The sequence below is a fragment of the Cupressus sempervirens genome, chromosome 9 (genome assembly GCF_028749045.1).
Source record: "Cupressus sempervirens isolate cs-2001-9-10 chromosome 9, ASM2874904v1, whole genome shotgun sequence".
Taxonomy (NCBI): domain Eukaryota; kingdom Viridiplantae; phylum Streptophyta; class Pinopsida; order Cupressales; family Cupressaceae; genus Cupressus; species Cupressus sempervirens.
In genome coordinates, this window is record NC_143126.1 from 103,254,432 (window position 1) to 103,276,982 (window position 22,551).

Consider the following 22,551-nt stretch of genomic DNA (forward strand, 5'->3'; position numbering starts at 1 on the left):
AACAATTCGATACAGATTCTCATTCAACCTTTCAAAACGAAGAGATGAGAGTCTCTTAAATAGACTTTCCTAGAATTCATGAACGGTTAAGATTGATTTCAATCAACGGTTAGGAATAAAGTTGAAGTTTAGTCATAAAGAGAGATTTTCAAATTAAACGGAGTTAACAGATTTAATTTGAATAAAATAATGAGTTAACTTATTAAATTTGAGTAGAAAAAGGAGTTAACTGATTTAACTCATTTTTGATCAATAGTGAACTGAAAATTTCTCTTTTTGAACTGAAGAGAGATTTTGTTGAGATATTTAATTTAATAAAATGAGATATGCTCTCATAATTATTTTTTCTATTTAATTAAATAATCTTTAATTAATTAGAGACACTTTTCTTATTTAATTAAATAACTTCATTTAATTAATTGGGAATGGCTTCTCATTTAATTAAATAACTTTGTTTAATTAATTAGAAGTAAGTACTCCATTTAATTAAATAATTTCATTTAATTATTTCAAATTTTTTTTCGAAACTAGTCAACTCAAGTCAACCGTGGTTAAATTTGGTCAATTTTTGGTCAAACTTGATCTTTGCGTATGTGAATATGAGCAAATGTGAGTATGAAATCCAACAACAATTCGATGCAAATTATCATTTAACCTTTCAAAATGAAGAGATGAGGGTCTCTTAAATAGACTTTCCTGGAATTCATCAATGGTTGAGATCGATTTCAATCAACTGTCAGGATTAAAGGTGAAGTTCAATCATAAAGGGAGATTTCCAAATTAAAGGGAGTTAACATATTTAATTTGAGTAAAATAAGGAGTTAACTTATTCAATTTGAGTAGAAAAAGGAGTTAATTGATTTAACTCATTTTTGATCAACAGTGAATTGGAAATTTCCCTTTTTGAACTAAAGAGAGCTTTTGTTTAGATATTTAATTTAATAAAATGAGATATGCTCTCATAATTACTTTTTATATTTAATTAAATAATTTTTAATTAATTACAGACATTTTTCTTATTTAATTAAATAAATTCATTTAATTAATTACGAATGGCTTCTCGTTTAATTAAATAACTTTGTTTAATTAATTAGAAGTAAGTACTCCATTTAACTAAATAATTTCGTTAAATTATTTTAAAATTCTTTTTGAAACTAGTCAACTCAAGTCAACCGTGGTTCAATTTGGTCAACTTTTTGTCAAACTTGATCTTTGCGTATGTGAATATGAGCAAATGTGAGTATGAATTCCAGCAACAATTCGATGCAAATTCTCATTCAACCTTTCAAAATGAGGAGATGAGGGTCTCCTAAATAGAGTTTCTTGGAATTCATCAACGGTTGAGATCGATTTCAATCAACGGTCAGGATTAAAGGTGAAGTTCAATCATAAAGGGAGATTTCCAAATTAAAGGGAGTTAACAGATTTAATTTGAGTAAAATAAGGAGTTAACTGATTCAATTTGAGTAGCAAAAGGAGTTAACTGATTTAACTCATTTTTTTATCAATAGTGAACCGAAAATTTCCCTTTTTGAACTAAAAAGAGATTTTGTTGAGATATTTAATTTAATAAAATGAAATATAATCTCATAATTACTTTTTCTATTTAATTAAATATTTCTTAATTAATTAGAGACACTTTTCTTATTTAATTAAATAACTTCATTTAATTAATTAGGAATGGCTTCTCGTTTAATTAAATAACATTTTTTAATTAATTATAAGTAAGTACACCATTTAATTAAATAATTTTATTTAAATATTTTAAAATTGTTTTTGAAACTAGTCAACTCAAGTCAACCGCGGTTCGATTTGGTAAACTTTTGGTCAAACAATATCTTTGCGTATGTGAATATGAGCAAATGTGAGTATGAATTCCAGCAATAATTCGATGCAAATTCTCATTCAACCTTTCAAAATGAAGAGACAAGGGTCTCTTCAATAGACTTTCATAGAATTCATCAACGGTTGAGATTGATTTCAATCAACGGTCAGGATTAAAGGTGAAGTTCAGTCATAAAGGGAGATTTCCAAATTAAAGGGAGTTAACAGATTTAATTTGAGTAAAATAAGGAGTTAACTGATTCAATTTGAGTAAAAAAAGGAGTTAACTAATTAAACTCATTTTTTATCAATAGTGAACTGGAATTTTCCCTTTTTGAACTAAAGAGTGATTTTGTTGAGATGTTTAATTTAATAAAATGAGATATGCTCTCATAGTTACTTTTTCTATTTAATAAAATAATCTTTAATTAATTAGAAACACTTTTCTTCTTTAATTAAATAACTTGATTTAATTAAGTAGGAATGTCTTCTTATGTAATTAAATAACTTTGTTTAATTAATTAGAAGTAACTACTCTATTTAATTAAATAATTTCGTTCAATTATTTCAAAATTCTTTTCGAAACTAGTCAACTCAAGTCAACCGTGGTTAAATTTGGTCAACTTTTGGTCAAACTTAATCTTTGCATATGTGAATATGAGCAAATGTGAGTATGAATTCCAGCAACAATTCAATGCAAATTCTCATTCAACCTTTCAAAATGAAGAGATGAGGGCCTCTTAAATAGACTTTGCTGGAATTCATCAATGGTTGAGATCGATTTGAATCAACGGTTAGCATTAAAGGTGAAACTCAGTCATAAAGCGAGATTTCCAAATTAAAGGCAGTTAACAGATTTATTTTGAGTAAAATAAGGAGTTAACTAATTTAATTTGACTAGAAAAAAGAGTTAACTGATTTAACTCATTTTTTATCAATAGTGAACTGTAAATTTCCCTTTTTGAACTAAAGAGAGATCTTGTTGAAATATTTAATTTAATAAAATGAGATATGCTCTCATAATTACTTTTTCTTTTTAATTAAACAATCTTTAATTAATTAGAGACACTTTTAGTATTTAATTAAATAACTTCATTTAATTAATTAGGAATGGCTTCTCATTTAATTAAATAACTTTGTTTAATTAATTAGAAGTAAGTACTCCATTTAATTAAATAATTTCGTTTAATTATTTCTAAATTCTTTTCAAAACTAGTCAACTCAAGTCAACCGTGGTTAAATCTGGTCAACTTTTGGTCAAACTTGATCTTTGCGTATGTGAATATGAGCAAATGTGAGTATGAATTCTAGCAATAATTCAATGCAAATTCTTATTCAACCTTTCAAAATGAAGAGATGAGGGTCTCTTTAAAATACTTTCCTGGAATTCATCAATGGTTGAGATCGATTTCAATCAACGGTCAGGATTAAAGGTGAAGTTAGGTCATAAAGGAAGATTTCCAAATTAAAAATAGTTAACAGATTTAATATGAGTAAAATAAGGAGTTAACTGATTCAATTTGAGTAGAAAAAGGAGTTAACTAGTTTAACTCATTTTTTATCAATAGTGAACTGAAAACTTTTCTTTTTGAACTGAAGAGAGATTTTGTTAAGATATTTAATTTAATAAAATGAGATATGCTCTCATAATTACTTTTTCTATTTAATTAAATAATATTTAATTAATTAGACACACTTTTCTTATTTAATTAAATAACTTCATTTAATTAATTAGGAATGGCTTCTCATTTAATTAAATAAATTTGTTTAATTAATTAGAAGTAAGTACTCCATTTAATTAAATAATTTCGTTTAATTATTTCAATTTTTTTTTCGAAACTAGTCAACTCAAGTCAACCGTGGTTAAATTTTGTCAACTTTTGGTCAGACTTGATCTTTACGTATGTGAATATGAGCAAATGTGAGTATGAATTCTAGCGACAATTCGATGCAAGTTTTCATTCAACTGTTCAAACTGAAGAGATGAGGATCTCTTAAATAGACTTTGCTGGAATTCATCTACGGTTGAGATCGATTTCAATCAACGGTCAGGATTAAAGATGAAGTTCAATCATAAAGGGAGATTTCCAAATTAAAGGGAGTTAACAAATTTAATTTGATTAAAATAAGGAGTTAACTGATTCAATTTGAGTAGAAAAAAGAGTTAACTGATTTAACTCATTTTTTATCAATAGTGAACTGAAGAGAGATTTTGTTGAGATATTTAATTTAATAAAATGAGATATGCTCTCATAATTACTTTTTCTATTTAATTAAATAATTTTTAATTAATTAGAGACACTTTTCTTATTTAATTAAATAACTTCATTTAATTAATTAGGAATGGCTTCTCATTTAATTAAACAACTTTGTTTAATTAATTAGAAGTAAGTACCCCATTTAATTAAATAATTTCATTTAATTATTTCAAATTTTTTTTCAAAACTAGTCAACCCAAGTAAACCGTGGTTAAATCTAGTCAACTTTTCATCAAACTTGATCTTTGCATATGTGAATATGAGCAAATGTGAGTATGAATTTCAGCAACAATTTGATGCAAATTCTAATTCAACCTTTCAAAATGAAGAGATGAGGGTCTATTAAATAGACTTTCCTCGAATTCATCAACGGTTGAGATCGATTTCAACCAACAGTCAGGATTAAATGCGAAGTTCTGTCATAAAGGGAGATTTCTAAATTAAAAAGAGTTAATAGATTTAATTTGAGTAAAAAAAGGAGTTAACTGATTTAACTCATTTTTGATCAACAGTGAACTGAAAATTTCCCTTTTTCAACTGAAGAGAGATTTTTTTGAAATATTTAATTTAATAAAATGAGATATGTTCTCATAATTACTTTTTTTATTTAATTAAATAATCTTTAAATAGTTAGAGACACTTTTCTTATTTAACTAAATAACTTCATTTAATTATTTAGGTATGGCTTCTCATTTAATTAAATAACTTTGTTTTATTAATTAGAAGTAAGTACCCTATTTAATTAAATTATTTTCTTTAATTATTTCAAAAAAAATTTCGAAACTAGTCAACTCAAGTCAACCATGGTTAAATTTGGTCCACTTTTGGTCAAACTTGATCTTTGCGTATGTGAATATGAGCAAATGTGAGTATGAATTCCAGCAACAATTCGATGCAAATTCTCATTCAACCTTTCAAAATGAAGAGATGAGGGTCTCTTAAAAAGACTTTCCTGGAATTCATCAACGGTTGAGATCGATTTCAATCAACAGTCAGGATTAAAAGTGAAGTTCAGTCGTAAAGGGAGATTTCCAAATTAAAGGGAGTTAACAGATTTAATTTGAGTAAAATAATGAGTTAACTGATTCAATTTGAGTAGAAAAAGGAGTTAACTGATTTAACTCATTTTTTATCAATAGTGAACTGGAAATTTCTCTTTTTGAATTGAAGAGAGATTTTGTTGAGATATTTAATTTAATAAAATGAGATATTCTCTCATAATTAATTTTTCTATTTAATTAAATAATCTTTAATTAATTAGAGACACTTTTCTTATTTAATTAAATAATGTCATTTAATTAATTAGGAATGGCTTCTCATTTAATTAAATAACATTGTTTAATTAATTAGAAGTACTCCATTTAATTAAATAAATTCATTTAATTATTTCAAAATTCTTTTTGAAACTAGTCAAGTCAAGTCAACCGTGGATAAATCGAGTCAACTTTTGGTCAAGCTTGATCTTTGCGTATGTGAATATGAGCAAATGTGAGTATGAATTCTAGCAACAATTCGTTTCAAATTCTCATTAAACCTTTCAAAATGAAGAGATGAGGGTCTCTTAAATAGACTTTCCTAGAATTCATCAATGATTGAGATTGATTTAAATCAACAGTCAGGATTAAAGGTGAAGTTTAGTCATAAAGGGAGATTTCCAAATTAAAGGGAGTTAACAGATTTAATTTGAGTAAAATAAGGAGTTAACGGATTCAATTTGAGTAGAAAAAGGAGTTAATTGATTTAACTCATTTTTTATCAATGGTGAACTAAAAATTTCTGTTTTTGAACTGAAGAGAGATTTTGTCGAGATATTTAATTTAATAAAATGAGATATGCTCTCATAATGACTTTTTCTATTTAATCAAATAATCTTTAATTAATTACAGACACTTTTCTTATTTAATTAAATAACTTCATTTAATTAATTAAGAATGGCTTCTCATTTAATTAAATAACTTTGTTTAATTAATTAGAAATAATACTCTATTTAATTAAATAATTTCCTTTAATTATTTCTAAGTTCTTTTCGAAACTAGTCAACTCAAGTCAACCGTAGTTAAATCTGGTCAACTTTTTGTCAAACTTGATCTTTGCATTTGTCAATATGAGCAAATGTGAGTATGAATTTCAGCAACAATTCAATGCAAATTCTCATTCAACCTTTCAAAATCAAGAGATGAGGGTCTCTTAAATATATTTTTCTTATATTTATTAATAGTTGAGATCGATTTCAATCAACGGTCAGGATTTAAGGTGAAGTTCAGTCATAAAGGGAGATTTTCAAATTAAAGGGAGTTAACAGATTTAATTTGAGTAAAATAAGGAGTTAACTGATTCAATTTGAGTAGAAAAAGGAGTTAACCCATTTAACTCATTTTTTATCAATAGTGAATTGGAAATTTCCCTTTTTGAATTGAAGAGAGATTTTGTCAAGATATTTAATTTAATAAAATGAGATATGCTCTCATAATTACATTTTCTATTTAATTAAATAACCTTTAATTAATTAGAGACACTTTTCTTATTTAATTAAATAACTTCATTTAATTAATTAGGAATGGCTTCTCATTTAATTAAATAACTTTGTTTAATTAATTAAAAGTAAGTACTCCATTTAATTAAATAATTTCATTTAATTATTTCAAATTTTTTTTCGAAACTATTCAACTCAAGTCAACCGTGTTTAAATCAGGTCAACTTGATATTTGCGTATGTGAATATGAAAAAATGTGAGTATCAATTCCAGCAACAATTTGATGCAAATTCTCATTCAATGATTCAAAATGAAGAGATGAGGGTCTCTTAAATAGACTTTCCTGGAATTCATCAACGGTTGAGATCGATTTTAATCAATAGACAAGATTAAAGGTGAAGTTCAGTCATAAAGGGAGATTTCCAAATTAAAGGGAGTTAACAGATTTAATCTGAGTAAAATAAGGAGTTAACTGATTCAATTTGAGTAGAAAAATGAGTTAATTGATTTAACTCATTTTTGATCAATAGTTAATTGGAAATTTCTTTTTTTGAACTGAAAAGAGATTTTGTCGAGATATTTAATTTAATAAAATGAGATATGCTCTCATAATTACTTTTTCTATTTGATTAAATAAGTTCATTTAATTAATTAGGAATGACTTCTCATTTAATTAAATAACTTTGTTTAATTAATTAGAAGTAAGTACTCCATTTAATTAAATAATTTCGTTTAATTATTTCAAAATTCTTTTCGAAACTAGTCAAGTCAAGTCAACCGTGGTTAAATCTGGTCAACTTTTGGTCAAACTTAATCTTTGCATATGTGAATATGAGCAAATGTGAGTATGAATTCTAGCAACAATTCGATGCAAATTATCATTGAACCTTTCAAAATGAAGAGATGAGGGTCTCTTAAATAGACTTTCCTGGAATTCATCAACGATTGAGATCGATTTCAATCAACGGTCAGGATTAAAGGTGACGTTCGGTCATAAAGGGAGATTTTCAAATTAAAGGGAGTTAATAGATTTAATTTGAGTAAAATAATGAGTTAACTGATTTAATTTGAGTAGAAAAAGGAGTTCACTGATTTAACTCATTTTTGATCAATAGTGAACTGAAAATTTCCCTTTTTGAACTAAAGAGATATTTTGTTGAGATATTTAATTTAATAAAATGAGATATGCTCTCATAATTACTTTTTAAAAAAAATTAATTAGAGACACTTTTCTTATTTAATTAAATAACTTCATTTAATTAATTAAGAATGGCTTCTCATTTAATTAAATAACTTTATTTAATTAATTAGAAGTAAGTACTCCATTTAATTAAATAATTTTATTTAATTATTTCAAAATTCTTTTCGAAACTAGTCAACTCAAGTCAACCGTGGTTAAATTTGGCCAACTTTTGGTCAAACTTGATCTTTGCGTATGTGAATTTGAGCAAATGTGACTATGAATTCTAGCAACAATTCGATGTAAATTCTCATTAAACCTTTCAAAATGAAGAGATGAGGGTCTCTTAAATAGACTTTCCTAGAATTCATCAAGGATTGAGATTGATTTAAATCAACGGTCAAGATTAAAGGTGAAGTTCAGTCATAAAGCGAGATTTTCAAATTAAAGGGAGTTAACAGAATCAGTTTGAGTAAAATAAGGAGTTAACTAATTCATTTTGAATAGAAAATGTAGTTAACTGATTTAACTCATTTTTGATCAATAGTGAACTGAAAATTTCCCTTATTGAACTGAAGAGAGATTTTGTCGAGATATTTAATTTAATAAAATGAGATATGCTTTCATAATTACTTTTTCTATTTAATTAAATAATCTTTAATTAATTAAAGACACTTTTCTTATTTAATTAAATAACTTCATTTAATTAATTAGGAATGGCTTCCCATTTAATTAAATAACTTTGTTTAGTTAATTAAAAGTAAGTACTCCATTTAATTAAATGATTTCATTTAATTATTTCAAATTTTTTTTTGAATCTAGTCAACTCAAGTCAACCGTGGTTAAATTTGGTCAACTTTTGGTCAAACTTGATCTTTGCGTATGTGAATATGAGAAAATGTGAGTATGAATTCTAGCAACAATTCGATGCAAATTTTCATTCAACCTTTCAAAATAAAGAGATGAGGGTCTCTTAAATAGACTTTCCTAGAATTCATCAACGGTTGAGATCGATTTCAATCAACGGTCAAGATTAAAGGTGAAGTTCAGTCATAATGAGAGATTTCCAAATTAAAGGGAGTTAACAGATTTAATTGGAGTAAAATAAGGAGTTAACTAATTCAATTTGAGTAGAAAAATGAGTTAATTGATTTAACTCATTTTTTATCAATAGTGAACTGGAAATTTTCCTTTTTGAACTGAAGAGAGATTTTGTCGAGATATTTAATTTAATAAAATGAGATATGCTCTCATAATTACTTTTTATATTTAATTAAATAATCTTTAATTAATTAGAGAGAGTTTTTTTATTTAATTAAATAACTTCATTTAATTAATTAGGAATGACTTCTCATTTAATTAAATAACTTTATTTAATTAATTAGAAGTAAGTACTCCATTTAATTAAATAATTTTATTTAATTATTTCAAAATTCTTTTCGAAACTAGTCAACTCAAGTTAATCGTGGTTAAATCTGGTCAACTTTTGGTCAAACTTGATCTTTCAATATGTGAATATGAGCAAATGTGAGTATGAATTCCAACAACAATTCGATGCAAATTCTCATTCAACCTTTAAAAATGAAGAGATGAGGGTCTTTTAAATATACTTTCTTAGAATTCATCAACGGTTGAGATCGATTTCAATCAACGGTTAGGATTAAAGGTGAAGTTCAGTCATAAAGAGAGATTTCTAAATTAAAGGGAGTTAACAGATTTAATTTGAGTAAAATAAGGAGTTAACTGATTTAATTTGAGTAGAAAAAAGAGTTAACTCATTTAACTCATTTTTGATCAATAATGAAGTGGAAATTTCCCTTTTTGCACTGAAGAGAGATTTTGTTGAGATAATTAATTTAATAAAATGAGATATGCTCTCATAATTACTTTTTCTATTTAATTAAACAATCTTTAATTAATTAGAGACACTTTTCTTATTTAATTAAATAACTTCATTTAATTAATTAGGAATGGCTTCTCATTTAATTAAATAACTTTGTTTAATTAATTAGAAGTAAGTACTCTATTTAATTAAATAATTTCGTTTAATTATTTCAAAATTCTTTTTGAATCTAGTCAACTCAAGTCAACCATGGTTAAATCTAGTCAACTTTTGGTCAAACTCGATCTTTTTGTATGTGAATATGAGCAAATGTGAGTATGAATTCCATCAACAATTCGATGCAAATTCTCATTCAACCTTTCAAAATGAAGACATGAGGGTCTCTTAAGTAGACTTTCCTGGAATTCTTCAATGGTTGAGATCAATTTCAATCAACAGTCAGGATTAAAGGTGAAGTTCAGTCATAAAGGAAGATTTCAAAATTAAAGGGAGTTAACAAATTTAGTTTGAGTAAAATAAGGAGTTAACTGAATCAATTTTAGTAGAAAAATGAGTTAACTCATTTAACTCATTTTTGATCAATAGTGAATTTTATATTTTATATTTTGAACTGAAGAGAATCAAGAAAAAAACTTAGCTTCATTGCCAATTACAACAAGGTTTAAAATACAATTTACAATAGGATCTCAATCCCAAATTTGAACAATTAAATCAAATTTTTTTCATGACCCTATTCAAGGGATTTATAATATTTTTTGCAACTCATTTCCAAAACCATGGAGGGAACATAATCTGATCAGGTGACCAAAAGCATGAACAAGAACAATTCAAAACATGCATATTTATACAAGGTTTTCACAACAAGATCTATAATAAATCAACACTAGGGAAAGGTGGATTCTTCGAACTAGGAGAAGTCGACCACAACACCAAATCAGATGCCCAATCGGGGCTATTAACCAAGAACTTTCGTTCTTCCATTTAAAAATTCCATACTCATACGAGGTTTGTGCTGATGGGTAGGGGCCCATAACACCCTACCCTTTCTCGCTCTTCTCATTCTGAGAAGAGATGCTGCACTGGTTGGAGTCCAACTAAACAGACCTTTCCCAAAATTGGTCACTTCTGCCCTCTCCAAGGGTGAGTAATACCAATACACCCATGCAAGAAAAATCTCAAAATTGCAAACATAAACAAGAAAGGAAAACATCCACAATAACAAGGTTTTCAAATCTTCCCAACATACCCACAAACATACAAACATTGAAACAAAAATAAAGTAGCAAAAGAATGAAACAAACATGAAAACTGAATAAGGGAGATGAGAATTTCCTACCTTCACAAAGAGTTAATGGCAAAGAACAAGTTTGAGTAGAGTTTCCACTTCCTTCCTTCAATCTTCAAAACTCCTCTCTAAATGTAGAGATTGGGTAACAACCTCCACAAGACCAAGAAGGGCCTCTAAATAGGCCTCCAACTCAACCACCCAAGGGCTCAATAACTACCCCACCCACTTGCAATTCTAGAAACTCCTAACTCAACCTACACTATGATTAAACCCTAAGTGGAGATGAGGTGAAGTAGCTCAAGATAACCATGGTCAATTTTCGCACAAAGGTAAAAAGAGACTTTTTGAGTGACTTAATTAACAGTAACAGATTTCCACAATCCATTTGTAAAGTACTAAGTTTTCTAGATTTGATTGTGTTTGTTTATTTCATCAACGTTTCGGATCACACTACATGATCCATCATCAGGATAAGAAAGTGCAGGGTAGTAAGATATGCAGACTGGACCTTTCTCAAGAATTATAAGAAGAGAAGGGGGAAGCTCGTAAAACCATGCAATACCAAAAAATAGAAAAAATAGCAAAAAGGTACACCCACCAAAAAGTATAAGAAAGAAGAAAAAATAAAAGAAAAAGGTTTAAAAGAAGGAAACTAAACAGAAAAAATAGCTACATATATATAGAAACAACAATTAAAATATATCTTGCCTATATATATATATATATATATATATATATATATATATATATATATATATATATATATATATATATATTTATATTTATATATATAAAAGTATAATAGCTATTAATATATTGGCTATTATATAATAAAATAGCTATATGAGAAATGTATAGCTATGTAACCACTTACAATAGCTAATGGATCATAATATAGTTATATACAAGAAAAAATACGATATACTATAAATGAAATATATAAATAAATAAGATATATGTATATCTAGGATATATATATATAAAGGGCTGAAAAGTCAATAAAAGGGGCTTAGGGATTGGAAAAGACTCGTAACCCATACCCATACCTTTTGGGTATAATTATATCAAGTTTTAAGCCTTAGAAAAGAGGTTTAGAGCCAAATAAAATCTAGGAATAAAATAGGACCATCTAACTACTCTAACTTTGCATATTAAACACTAATCCAGATTAAGAGATGACTAACCTCAATTAAGAACCCAATAGCAAACTGAGACCAACTAAACCAACTTGGGTCCAAAGGTTAAACAACTAACCCAAAACAGCACACTAAAGCACATAAACATTTTACAAGTGTCAAGAAACACTAAAAGAACATAATTATGAACATTAACATTCACTGAACAAAGAAGATACATACATATATCTCACAAGACAATATGTGAATTACGAACAACAAAGTCTCCAAAATTAGCACAAGGAGATCAGTTCTATTCCTCCGTAGGGTTTCTCGGCTAAATATCTACACACTCATTGCACACATCAGTAGTCCCATAAAATCACATGTACTTAATGTATACATATCATAAATTCACATAAATTAAAACATACATCAATAAGGGTTTCTTCATCCTACTTAATTCTTAATCGTTTAAAATTTTTTAAATCAAAGTCTCAATCTTACATTTATTGATTTCATCAACATACATATACATGAAACATTAAATGATAGTAATCAAATATATTTGAAAGTAACATCACACAACATGAAATAATAAAGTATTTTCTAAGCATCAGATAATGTCTCGACATCTCAAGTCGTGAATATCAAAATAATAGTAATGTATCACTATGCTACGATGGGTCAAGGCAAGACCTCACATCCTCCCCCACTAGGCATGAACTTCTTCCTGGAGTTCATCAAAAAGATATGGGTACTGAGATCGCATCTACGCTACATCCTCCCATGAAGCCATGACCTCATCGTAACAATCCCATTGGACCCTAACCTGGTCTAGCTGTCGGCCTTGAAGTGTTAGGGTTTGTCGGGAAATAATGCGGATAGGCTCCAGTGCTAGCTATCTATCTGAATCCACCTATAAAGCATCCCAATCTATAATATGAGACTCATCATAAATGTATCCTCTAAGTACTAAAATATGAAACACATCGTGGATGCGTGACAAGCTAGGTGGCAAAGCTAAACGGTATGCAACAGGTCCTATCCTCTCAAGGATCTCGAATAGCCCAAAAAAGTAGGGTGCCAACTTAGAGCCCTTTGCAAATCGAATCGGACTCTTGTGTGGTCGCACCCTCAAGAACACTCTATCACCAACTTGATACTCTTGATCTATCCTCTTCACATCAGCATACTTCTTCTGCCTATCTTGTGCCTCTCTCAGGCACTGTCTAATCAGGGTCACCTACTGCTCCATCTCCTTTACTAACTGAGGACCAATAGATACTCGATCCTCGATCCTATCCCAACTCAAGGGTGTCCTGCATGGTCTCTTGTACAAGGCCTCATAAGGCGGCATTCCTATGGAAGAATGATGCCCATTGTTATAGGAAAACTTGACAAGATGTAATTATTCTTCCCATTTGACCTCATGATCCATCACATACATACGTAGCATGTCCTCCAAAACCTGATTCACTCACTCCATCTGGCCATCGGTCTGAGGATGGTACACTGTACTAAAATTGAGCCTAGTGCCCAAAGCCGACTGCAACTCTCTCCAAAATGAAGAAGTGAACAATGAGTCTCTATCAGAGATGATCTTACGAGGAACACCATGAAGTCTAACAATGTCCCGCAAGAACACCTGGGCTATATCTTGTGTTGTGAATGTAGTATGCACGGGTGAGAAATGGAAAACCTTGGTCAATGTGTCAACTATCACCAAAATGACATCATGACGATGAGATGACATAGGAACACCAACAATAAAATACATAGATATAGTGTTCCATTTCCACACTGCAATCTCATGCGGCTAGAGAAGCCCACCAGGGTGATGATGCTCCACCTTCACCCTCTGGCACTCAAGGCATATTGCAACTATACTAGCAATCTACACTCTCATGCCTGGCCAATGATACAACTCCCTCAAATCTGCATGTAACTTCTTAACACCGAGGTACGTTGCATAAGGTGCTCTGTGAGCCTCCAGTACAATGAGCTCGCGCAAACCCCTAATGGAAGGTACATACATACGTCCCCTATGATGCAAAAGTCCATCGAACTCCAAGGAATACTCTGCAAACTTCCCTTCCAAAGGGTCTCTGAGAAAGTACTAACTGACTAACTTTTGCATAAAGCTCATCAGTTGGTAAGTGGTGTAAGATCCGCTTTCTCAAGTTAGTGCAAGTAGTCACAGGTAAAAGCTTATGGCGCCTTCTGCTTAAGGCATATGCAACCACATTTTCCTTTTCCTTGATGTAATGAACATCAAAATCATACTCACATAGGAACTCCATCCACCTTCTTTGCCTAGCATTAAGGTTCAGCTGAGAAAATATGTACTGCAAGCTCTGGTGATCGGAATGAAGCTCGAATCTATGACCCAAAAGGAAATGTCGCCATCTCACCAAGGCATAAACCACTGCCGCTAGTTCTAGGTCATGAGTAGGATAATTGAGTTCATGAGTCTTCAAATTCCTAGACTCAAAAGAAATAGGTCATCCTTCCTACATAAGGATTGCCCCTAAACCATCTAAAGATGCATCGTTGCACACCACAAAATCTGCAATAGGATCTGGTACTGCAAAAATTGGTGCACTCGTGAGGGCTCTCTTGAGCTCTTGAAAAGATCTATCACACTTTTTTGTCCACTCGTACTTATTCCCCTTTTTATGAAGAGATTTGATGGGGTGTGCCAATCTAGAGAATCCTGAAATGAAGTGTCGGTAATATCCTGCTAGCCCCATAAACCTCCTCACTTCAGTAACACTAGTGGTTGCTGGCCAATCCATGATAGCCCTAATCTTTGATGGGTCTACTGAGACACCATCACCTAATATTACATGACCCAAATAATGTATCCCGGGTTTGAAGAATGCACACTTCAACAAGCTACCAAACAACTGATTCTCTCTCAACCTCTGTAATACTTGTCTCAAGTGCTCTTCATGCTCTCTCTCATTATGAGAATAAATCAGAATTTCATCAAGAAACACAACCACAAACTTATCCAAAAAGGTACAAAATACTCCATTCATGAGGCTCATGAATACAGCTGGAGCATTCATAAGGCCAAAAGGTACCACGATGAACTCGTAGTGGCCATACCTAGTACGAAAAGTTGTCTTGTGGATATCACTATCCACAATCCTCAATTGATGGTAACCCGACTTTAGGTCAATCTTTGAAAATACTCGGGCACCCTACAACTGATCAAAGAGGTCATCGATTCTGAGAAGAGGATATCGGTTCTTGATGGTCACTTTGTTCAATTGTCGATAATCGATACACAACCTAAGTGATCCATCCTTCTTCTCGACAAAGATCACTGGTGCACCCCAAGGTGACACACTAGGTCGAATATGCCCCTTCTCTAAGAGTTCCTCCAATTGAGCTTTTAGCTCACTAAGCTCATGAGTAGTCATCCTGTATGGTGCTCTCGAAACTGGCTCGGTTCCTAGTACTAGGTCTATATGAAAATCCACTGCTCGAGGTGGAGGCATACCAGGAAGCTCTAAAGGAAACACATCTGCAAACTCTTGAAGGATTGGAAAATCATCAAGGGATGGCTCCCTCTCTGAATCTTCCTCTCTGTCACTAATATTGATAGCAAACAACTGACAACCCTTTCGCATGCACCGTCTAAGCTGCATAGAAGAAATCATACGAAGGGACACTGGCCTCTTCACTCCGAAGATCTCCCTAAAGATACCATCATCATCCACACATTCCACCCTCTTCTGTCGATAATCCATCTTGGAGCTGTGGGCATAAAGCCAATCCATGCCAAGAACAACATCATACGAACTTAGAGGGGTAATGCGTAGATCAGTCCTAGTGGACATGTCACCAATCTGCATCTGACAACTCCACACCAAGGAACTAACTGACACAATGGTTTCTGAGGCTAACTCTACTTCCCAACTAACATCCTATCTAACTTCCACTAGCCCGCAATGCTCCACCACAAATAGAGATATAAAAGAGTTAGTAGCCCCAAAATCAAATAAAACTCCAACCATACAGCCCTGTATAATACCTGTAGCCTCGATAACTGTGGCCTGATGCTCAACCTGGCGATTGTCAACCGCTGCAAAAACTCTATGGGATCTACCCATGTCACCAACTGTTAGCTCTGAAAAAGCCCTGCTCTGACCACTGGATGCATGTCCCTCCGGACACTCCCTAGCTATATGACCCATGCCACCACAAGTGTAGTATGGTTCGCAAGTATAAGATCATGCACCCTGTGACCCAGACTGTTGTGGGCCTCCTAACCTACTAGATCCACTGTATCCACCCCTAGAAGATTGCTGAGTCTTCACTGACTGTGACAGTGGGGCCTGTACTTTCTAATCCTGCTTAGGTCTTTGTGACTACCACTTCTTGGGCTTGGAGCCCTGATAACCCTAAGAAGGTTTCTACTACTGCTGTTGCTACGATTTTGGCTACTGAGACCGCTGGCCCTTAGAGGACCCTACTGTATAGTTCTGATTCCCTTTCTAAGGGTGTTTCTGCTGGGAGGACTTTCGGTTCTAAGACCGATCCCGTGACTCCTGCCTACCTCGAGTATCCTTAGCAACTAGTGCTATCTCCATTGCCTATCTAAAGGTGGTAGGGAAGGCCATTCGAACTAGTCCCTGAAGAAAAAAATTTAGCATCATTGTAGGCTCTGTAACCATGCTTTTTCTACTATTCCCTTAGTAGAACTGGTAAATAATGGTGGCCCAAGTCGAATCAATTCCCTGATATCATCTCTTACATATCTAGGAGGTTTGTCAAATGGGGGTCCTCTCTGGTATATGGACTCTTCCTCATGTTCACCCTGAACCTCTAACTACATCAGTGGGGGACTCCTAGTCCTCTCTCTGACTCTGGGCCCGCCTCCTCCGGGACCCTCTACTTCCACTACTAGAATCTACTAAAGTGGTTGAACTACATGTACTACTCTGCTGAAATACACTGATCAAAGTCTGAAGTGCATCTATAATGTCCTGGTTAGGGTTTGGTGGTGGTGGAGGTGGTGGTGGTGGACGTGGTCCATCCTTCTGTCCCGCTCTACCACCCTTAGCCCTATGACCTCTGCCTCGTCGGCTACAAGTAACAGGCGATATCTATACAATTAAAAGTTTGAGTTAAGTTTAGGAAGCACAATGGTTTAAGGTTCCTAGTGTTGAAAACTAGGCTCTAATAGTATGTGAATATGAGAAAATGTGAGTATGAATTCCAGCAATAATTCGATGCAAATTCTCGTTCAACCTTTCAAAATGAAGAGATGAGGGTCTCTTAAATAGACTTTCTTGGAATTCATCAACGGTTGAGATCGATTTCAATCAACGGTCAGGATTAAAGGTGAAGTTCAGTCATAAAGGGAGATTTCCAAATTAAAGGGAGTTAACAGATTTAATTTGAGTAAAATAAGGAGTTAACTGATTCAATTATAGTAGAAAAAAGAGTTAACTAATTTAACTCATATTTTATCAATAGTGAACTGGAATTTTCCCTTTTTGAACTGAAGAGAGATTTTCTTAAGATATTTAATTTAATAAAATGAGATATGCTCTCATAATTACTTTTTCTATTTAATTAAATAATCTTTAATTAATTAGAAGCAAGTAATCCATTTAATTAAATAATTTTGTTTAATTATCTTAAAATTCTTTTCAAAACTAGTCAATTCAAGTCAACGGTGGTTAAATTTGATCAACTTTAGGTAAAACTTGATCTTTGCGTATGTGAATATGAGAAAATGTGAGTATGAATTCCAGCAACAATTCGATGCAAATTCTCATTCAACCTTTCAAAATGAAGAGACGAGGGTCTCCTAAACAGACTTTCCTGGAATACATCAACAGTTGAGATGGATTTCAATCAACGATCAGGATTTAAAGTTGAAGTTCAGTCATAAAGAGAGATTTCCAAATTAAAGGGAGTTAACGGATTTAATTTGAGTAAAATAAGGAGTTAACTTATTAAATTTGAGTAGAAAAAAGAGTTAACTGATTTAACTCATTTTTGATCAATAATGAACCGAAAATTTCCCTTTTTGAACTGAAGAGAGATTTTGTTGACATATTTAATTTAATAAAATAAGATATGCTCTCATAATTACATTTTCTATTTAATTAAATAATCTTTAATTAATTAGAGACACTTTTCTTTTTTAATTAAATAACTTCATTTAACTAATTAGGAATGGCTTGTCATTTAATTAAATAACTTTGTTTAATTAATTAGAAGTAAGTACTCCATTTAATTAAATAATTTCATTTAATTATTTCAAAAAAAAATTTGAAAGTAGCCAACTCAAGTCAACCGTGATTAAATCTGGTCAACTTTTGGTCAAACTTGATCTTTGCGTATGTGAATATGAGCTAATTTTAGTATGAATTCCAGAAACACTTTTGATGCAAATTCTCATTCAACCTTTCAAAATGAAGAGATGAGGGTCTCTTAAATAGACTTTCCTAAAATTCATCAACGGTTGAGATCGATTTCCATGAATGGTCAGGATTAAAGGTGAATTTCAGTCATAAAAGGAGATTTCTAAATTAAAGGGAGTTAACAGATTTAATTTGAGTAAAATAAGGAGTTAACTGATTCAATTTGAGAAAAAAAGAGTTAATTGATTTAACTCATTTTTGATCAATAATGAACTGAAAATTTTCCTTTTTGAACTCAAGAGAGATTTTGTTCAGATATTTAATTTAATAAAATAAGATATGCTCTCATAATTACTTTTTCTATCTAATTAAATAATCTTTAATTAATTAGAGACACTTTTCTTATTTAATTAAATAACTTCATTTAATTAATTAGGAATGGGTTCACATTTAATTAAATAACTTTGTTTAATTAATTAGAAGTAAGTACTCCATTTAATTAAATAATTTCGTTTAATTATTTTAAAATTCTTTTCGAAACCAATCAACTCAAGTCAACTGTGGTTAAATCTGGTCAACTTTTGGTCAAACTTGATCTTTGCATATGTGAATATGAGCAAATGTGAGTATGAATTCCAGCAACAATTCGATGCAAATTCTCATTCAACCTTTCAAAATGAAGAGATCAGAGTCTCTTAAATTGACTTTCATGGAATTCATCAACGGTTGAGAGCGATTTTAATCAACAGCTAGGATTAAAGGTGAAGTTCAGTCATAAAGGGAGATTTTCAAATTAAAGCGAGTTAACAGATTTAATTTGAGTAAAATAAGGAGTTAACTAATTCCATTTGACATGAAAAAGTTGTTAACTGATTTAACTCATTTTTTATCAATAGTGAACTGGAAATTTTCCTTTTTGAACTGAAGAGAGATTTTTTCGAGATATTTAATTTAATAAAATGAGATATGCACTCATAATTACTTTTTCTATTTAATTAAATAATCTTTAATTAATTAGAGACACTTTTCTTATTTAATTAAATAACTTCATTTAATTAGCTAGGAATGGCTTCTCATTTAATTAAATAACTTTTTTTAATTAATTAGAAGTAAGTACTCCATATATTTAAATAATTTCATTTAATTATTTCAAAATTCTTTTTGAAACTAGTCAACTCATGTCAACCGTGGTTAAATTTAGTCAATTTTTGGTCAAACTTGATCTTTCCATATGTGAATATGAACAAATGTGAGTATGAATTCTAGCAACAATTCAATCCAAATTCTCATTCAACCTTTCAAAATGAAGAGATGAGGGTCTCTTAAATAGACTTTCCTAGAATTCATCAACGGTCGAGATCGATTTCAATTAACGGTCAGGATTAAAGGTGAAGTTCAGTCAAAAAGGGAGATTTCCAAATTAAAGGGAGTTAACAGATCTAATTTGAGTAACATAAGGAGTTAACTGATTCAATTTGAGTAGAAAAGGGAGTTAACTGATTTAGCTCATTTTTTATCAATAGTAAATTGAAAATTTCCCTTTTTGAGCTGAAGAGAGATTTTGTTGAGATATTTAATTTAATAAAATGAGATATGCTCTCATAATTACTTTTTCTATTTAACTAAATAATCTTTAATTAATTAGAGACATTTTACTTATTTAATTAAATAACTTCATTTAATTAATTAGGAATGGCTTCTCATTTAATTAAATAACTTTGTTTAATTAATTAGATGTAAGTACTCCATTTAATTAAATAATTTTGTTTAATTATTTCAAAATTCTTTTCGAAACTAGTCAACTCAAGTCAACCGTGGTTAAATCTTATCAACTTTTGGTCAAACTTGATCTTTGCGTATGTGAATATGAGAAAACGTGAGTATCAATTTCATTATAAATTCGATGCAAATTCTCATTCAACCTTTCAAAATGAAGAGACGAGGGTCTCTTAAATAGACTTTCCTGGAATTCATCAACGGTTGAGATCAATTTCAATCAACGGTCAGGATTAAACGTCAAGTTCAGTCATAAAAGGAGATTTCCAAATTAAAGGGAGTTAACAAATTTAATTTGAGTAAAATAAGGAGTTAACTGATTCAATTTGAGTAGAAAAAGGAGTTAACTGATTTAACTCATTTTTGATCAATAGTGAACTGGAAATTTCCCTTTTTGAATTGAAGAGAGATTTTGTTGAGATATTTAATTTAATAAAATGTGATATGCTCTCATAATTACTTTTTCTATTTAATTAAATAATCTTTCATTAATTAGAGAGACTTTCCTTATTTAATTAAATAACCTCATTTAATTAATTAGGAATGGCTTCTCATTTAATTAAATAACTTTGTTTAATTAATTGGAAGTAAGTACTCCATTTAATTAAATAATTTCTTTTAATCATTTCAAAATTCTTTTCGAAACTAGTCAACTCAAGTCAACCGTGGTTAAATCTCATCAACTTTTGGTCAAACTTGATCTTTGTGTATGTGAATATGAGAAAATGTGAGTATGAATTCCAGTAACAATTCGATGCAAATTCTCATTGAACCTTTCAAAATGAAGAGATGAGGGTCTCTTAAATAGACTTTTCTGGAATTCATCAACGGTTGAGATCGATTTCAATCAACGTTCAGGATTAAAGGTGAAGTTCAGTCATAAAAGAAGATTTCCAAATTAAAAGGAGTTAACAAATTTAATTTGAGTAAAATAATGAGTTAACTGATTCAATTTGAGTAGAAAAAGGAGTTAACTGATTTAACTCATTTTTTATCAATAGTGAACTGGAAATTTTCCTTTTTGAATTGAAGAGAGATTTTGTTGAGATATTTAATTTAATAAAATGAGATATGCTCTCATAATTAATTTTTCTATTTAATTAAATAATTTTTAATTAATTAGAGACACTTTTCTTATTTAATTAAATAAATTCATTTAATTAGCTAGGAATGGCTTCTCATTTAAGTAAATAACTTTGTTTAATTAATTAGAAGTAAGTACTCCATATATTTAAATAATTTCGTTTAATTATTTCAAAATCCTAATCGAAACTAGTCAACTCAAGTCAACCGTGGTAAAATTTGGTCAACTTTTAGTCAAACTTGATCTTTGAGTATGTGAATATGAGCAAATGTGAGTATGAATTCCAACAACAATTCGATGCAAATTCTCATTCAACCTTTCAAAATGAAGAGATGAGGGTCTCTTAAATAGACTTTCTTGGAATTCATCAACGATTGAGATCGATTGCAATCAACGGTTAGGATTAAAGGTGAAGTTCAGTCAAAAAAGGAGATTTCCAAATTAAAGGGAGTTAATAGATTTAATTTGAGTAAAATAAGGAGTTAACTGATTCAATTTTAGTGGAAAGAGGAGTTAACTGATTTAACTCATTTTTAATCAATAGTGAATTGAAAATTTCTCTTTTTGAACTAAAGAGAGATTTTGTTGAGATATTTAATTTAATAAAATGAGATATGCTCTCATAATTACTTTTTATATTTAATTAAATAATATTTAATTAATTTGAAACACTTTCCTTATTTAGTTAAATAACTTCATTTAATTAATTAGGAATGGCTTCTCATTTAATTAAATAACTTTGTTTAATTAATTAGAAGTAAGTACTCCATTTAATTAAATAATTTCATTTAATTATTTCAAAATTCTTTTAGAAACTAGTCAACTCAAGTCAACCATGGTTAAATCTCATCAACTTTTGCTCAAACTTGATCTTCGCATATGTGAATATGAGCAAATGTGAGTATGAATTCCAGTAACAATTCGATGCAAATTCTCACTCAACCTTTCAAAATGAAGAGATGAGGGTCTCTTAAATAGACTTTCATGGAGTTCATCAAATGTTGAGATCGATTTCAATCAACGGTTAGGATTAAAGGTGAAGTTCAGTCATAAAGGGAGATATCCAAATTAAAGGGAGTTAACAAATTTAATTTGAGTAAAATAAAGAGTTAACTGATTCAATTTGACTAGAAAAAGGAGTTTACTCATTTAACTCATTTTTGATCAATAGTGAACTGAAAATTTCCCTTTTTGAACTGAAGAGAGATTTTGTTGAGATATTTAATTTAATAAAATGAGATATGCTCTCATAATTACTTTTTCTATTTAATTAAATAATCTTTAATTAATTAGAGACACTTTCCTTATTTAATTAAATAAC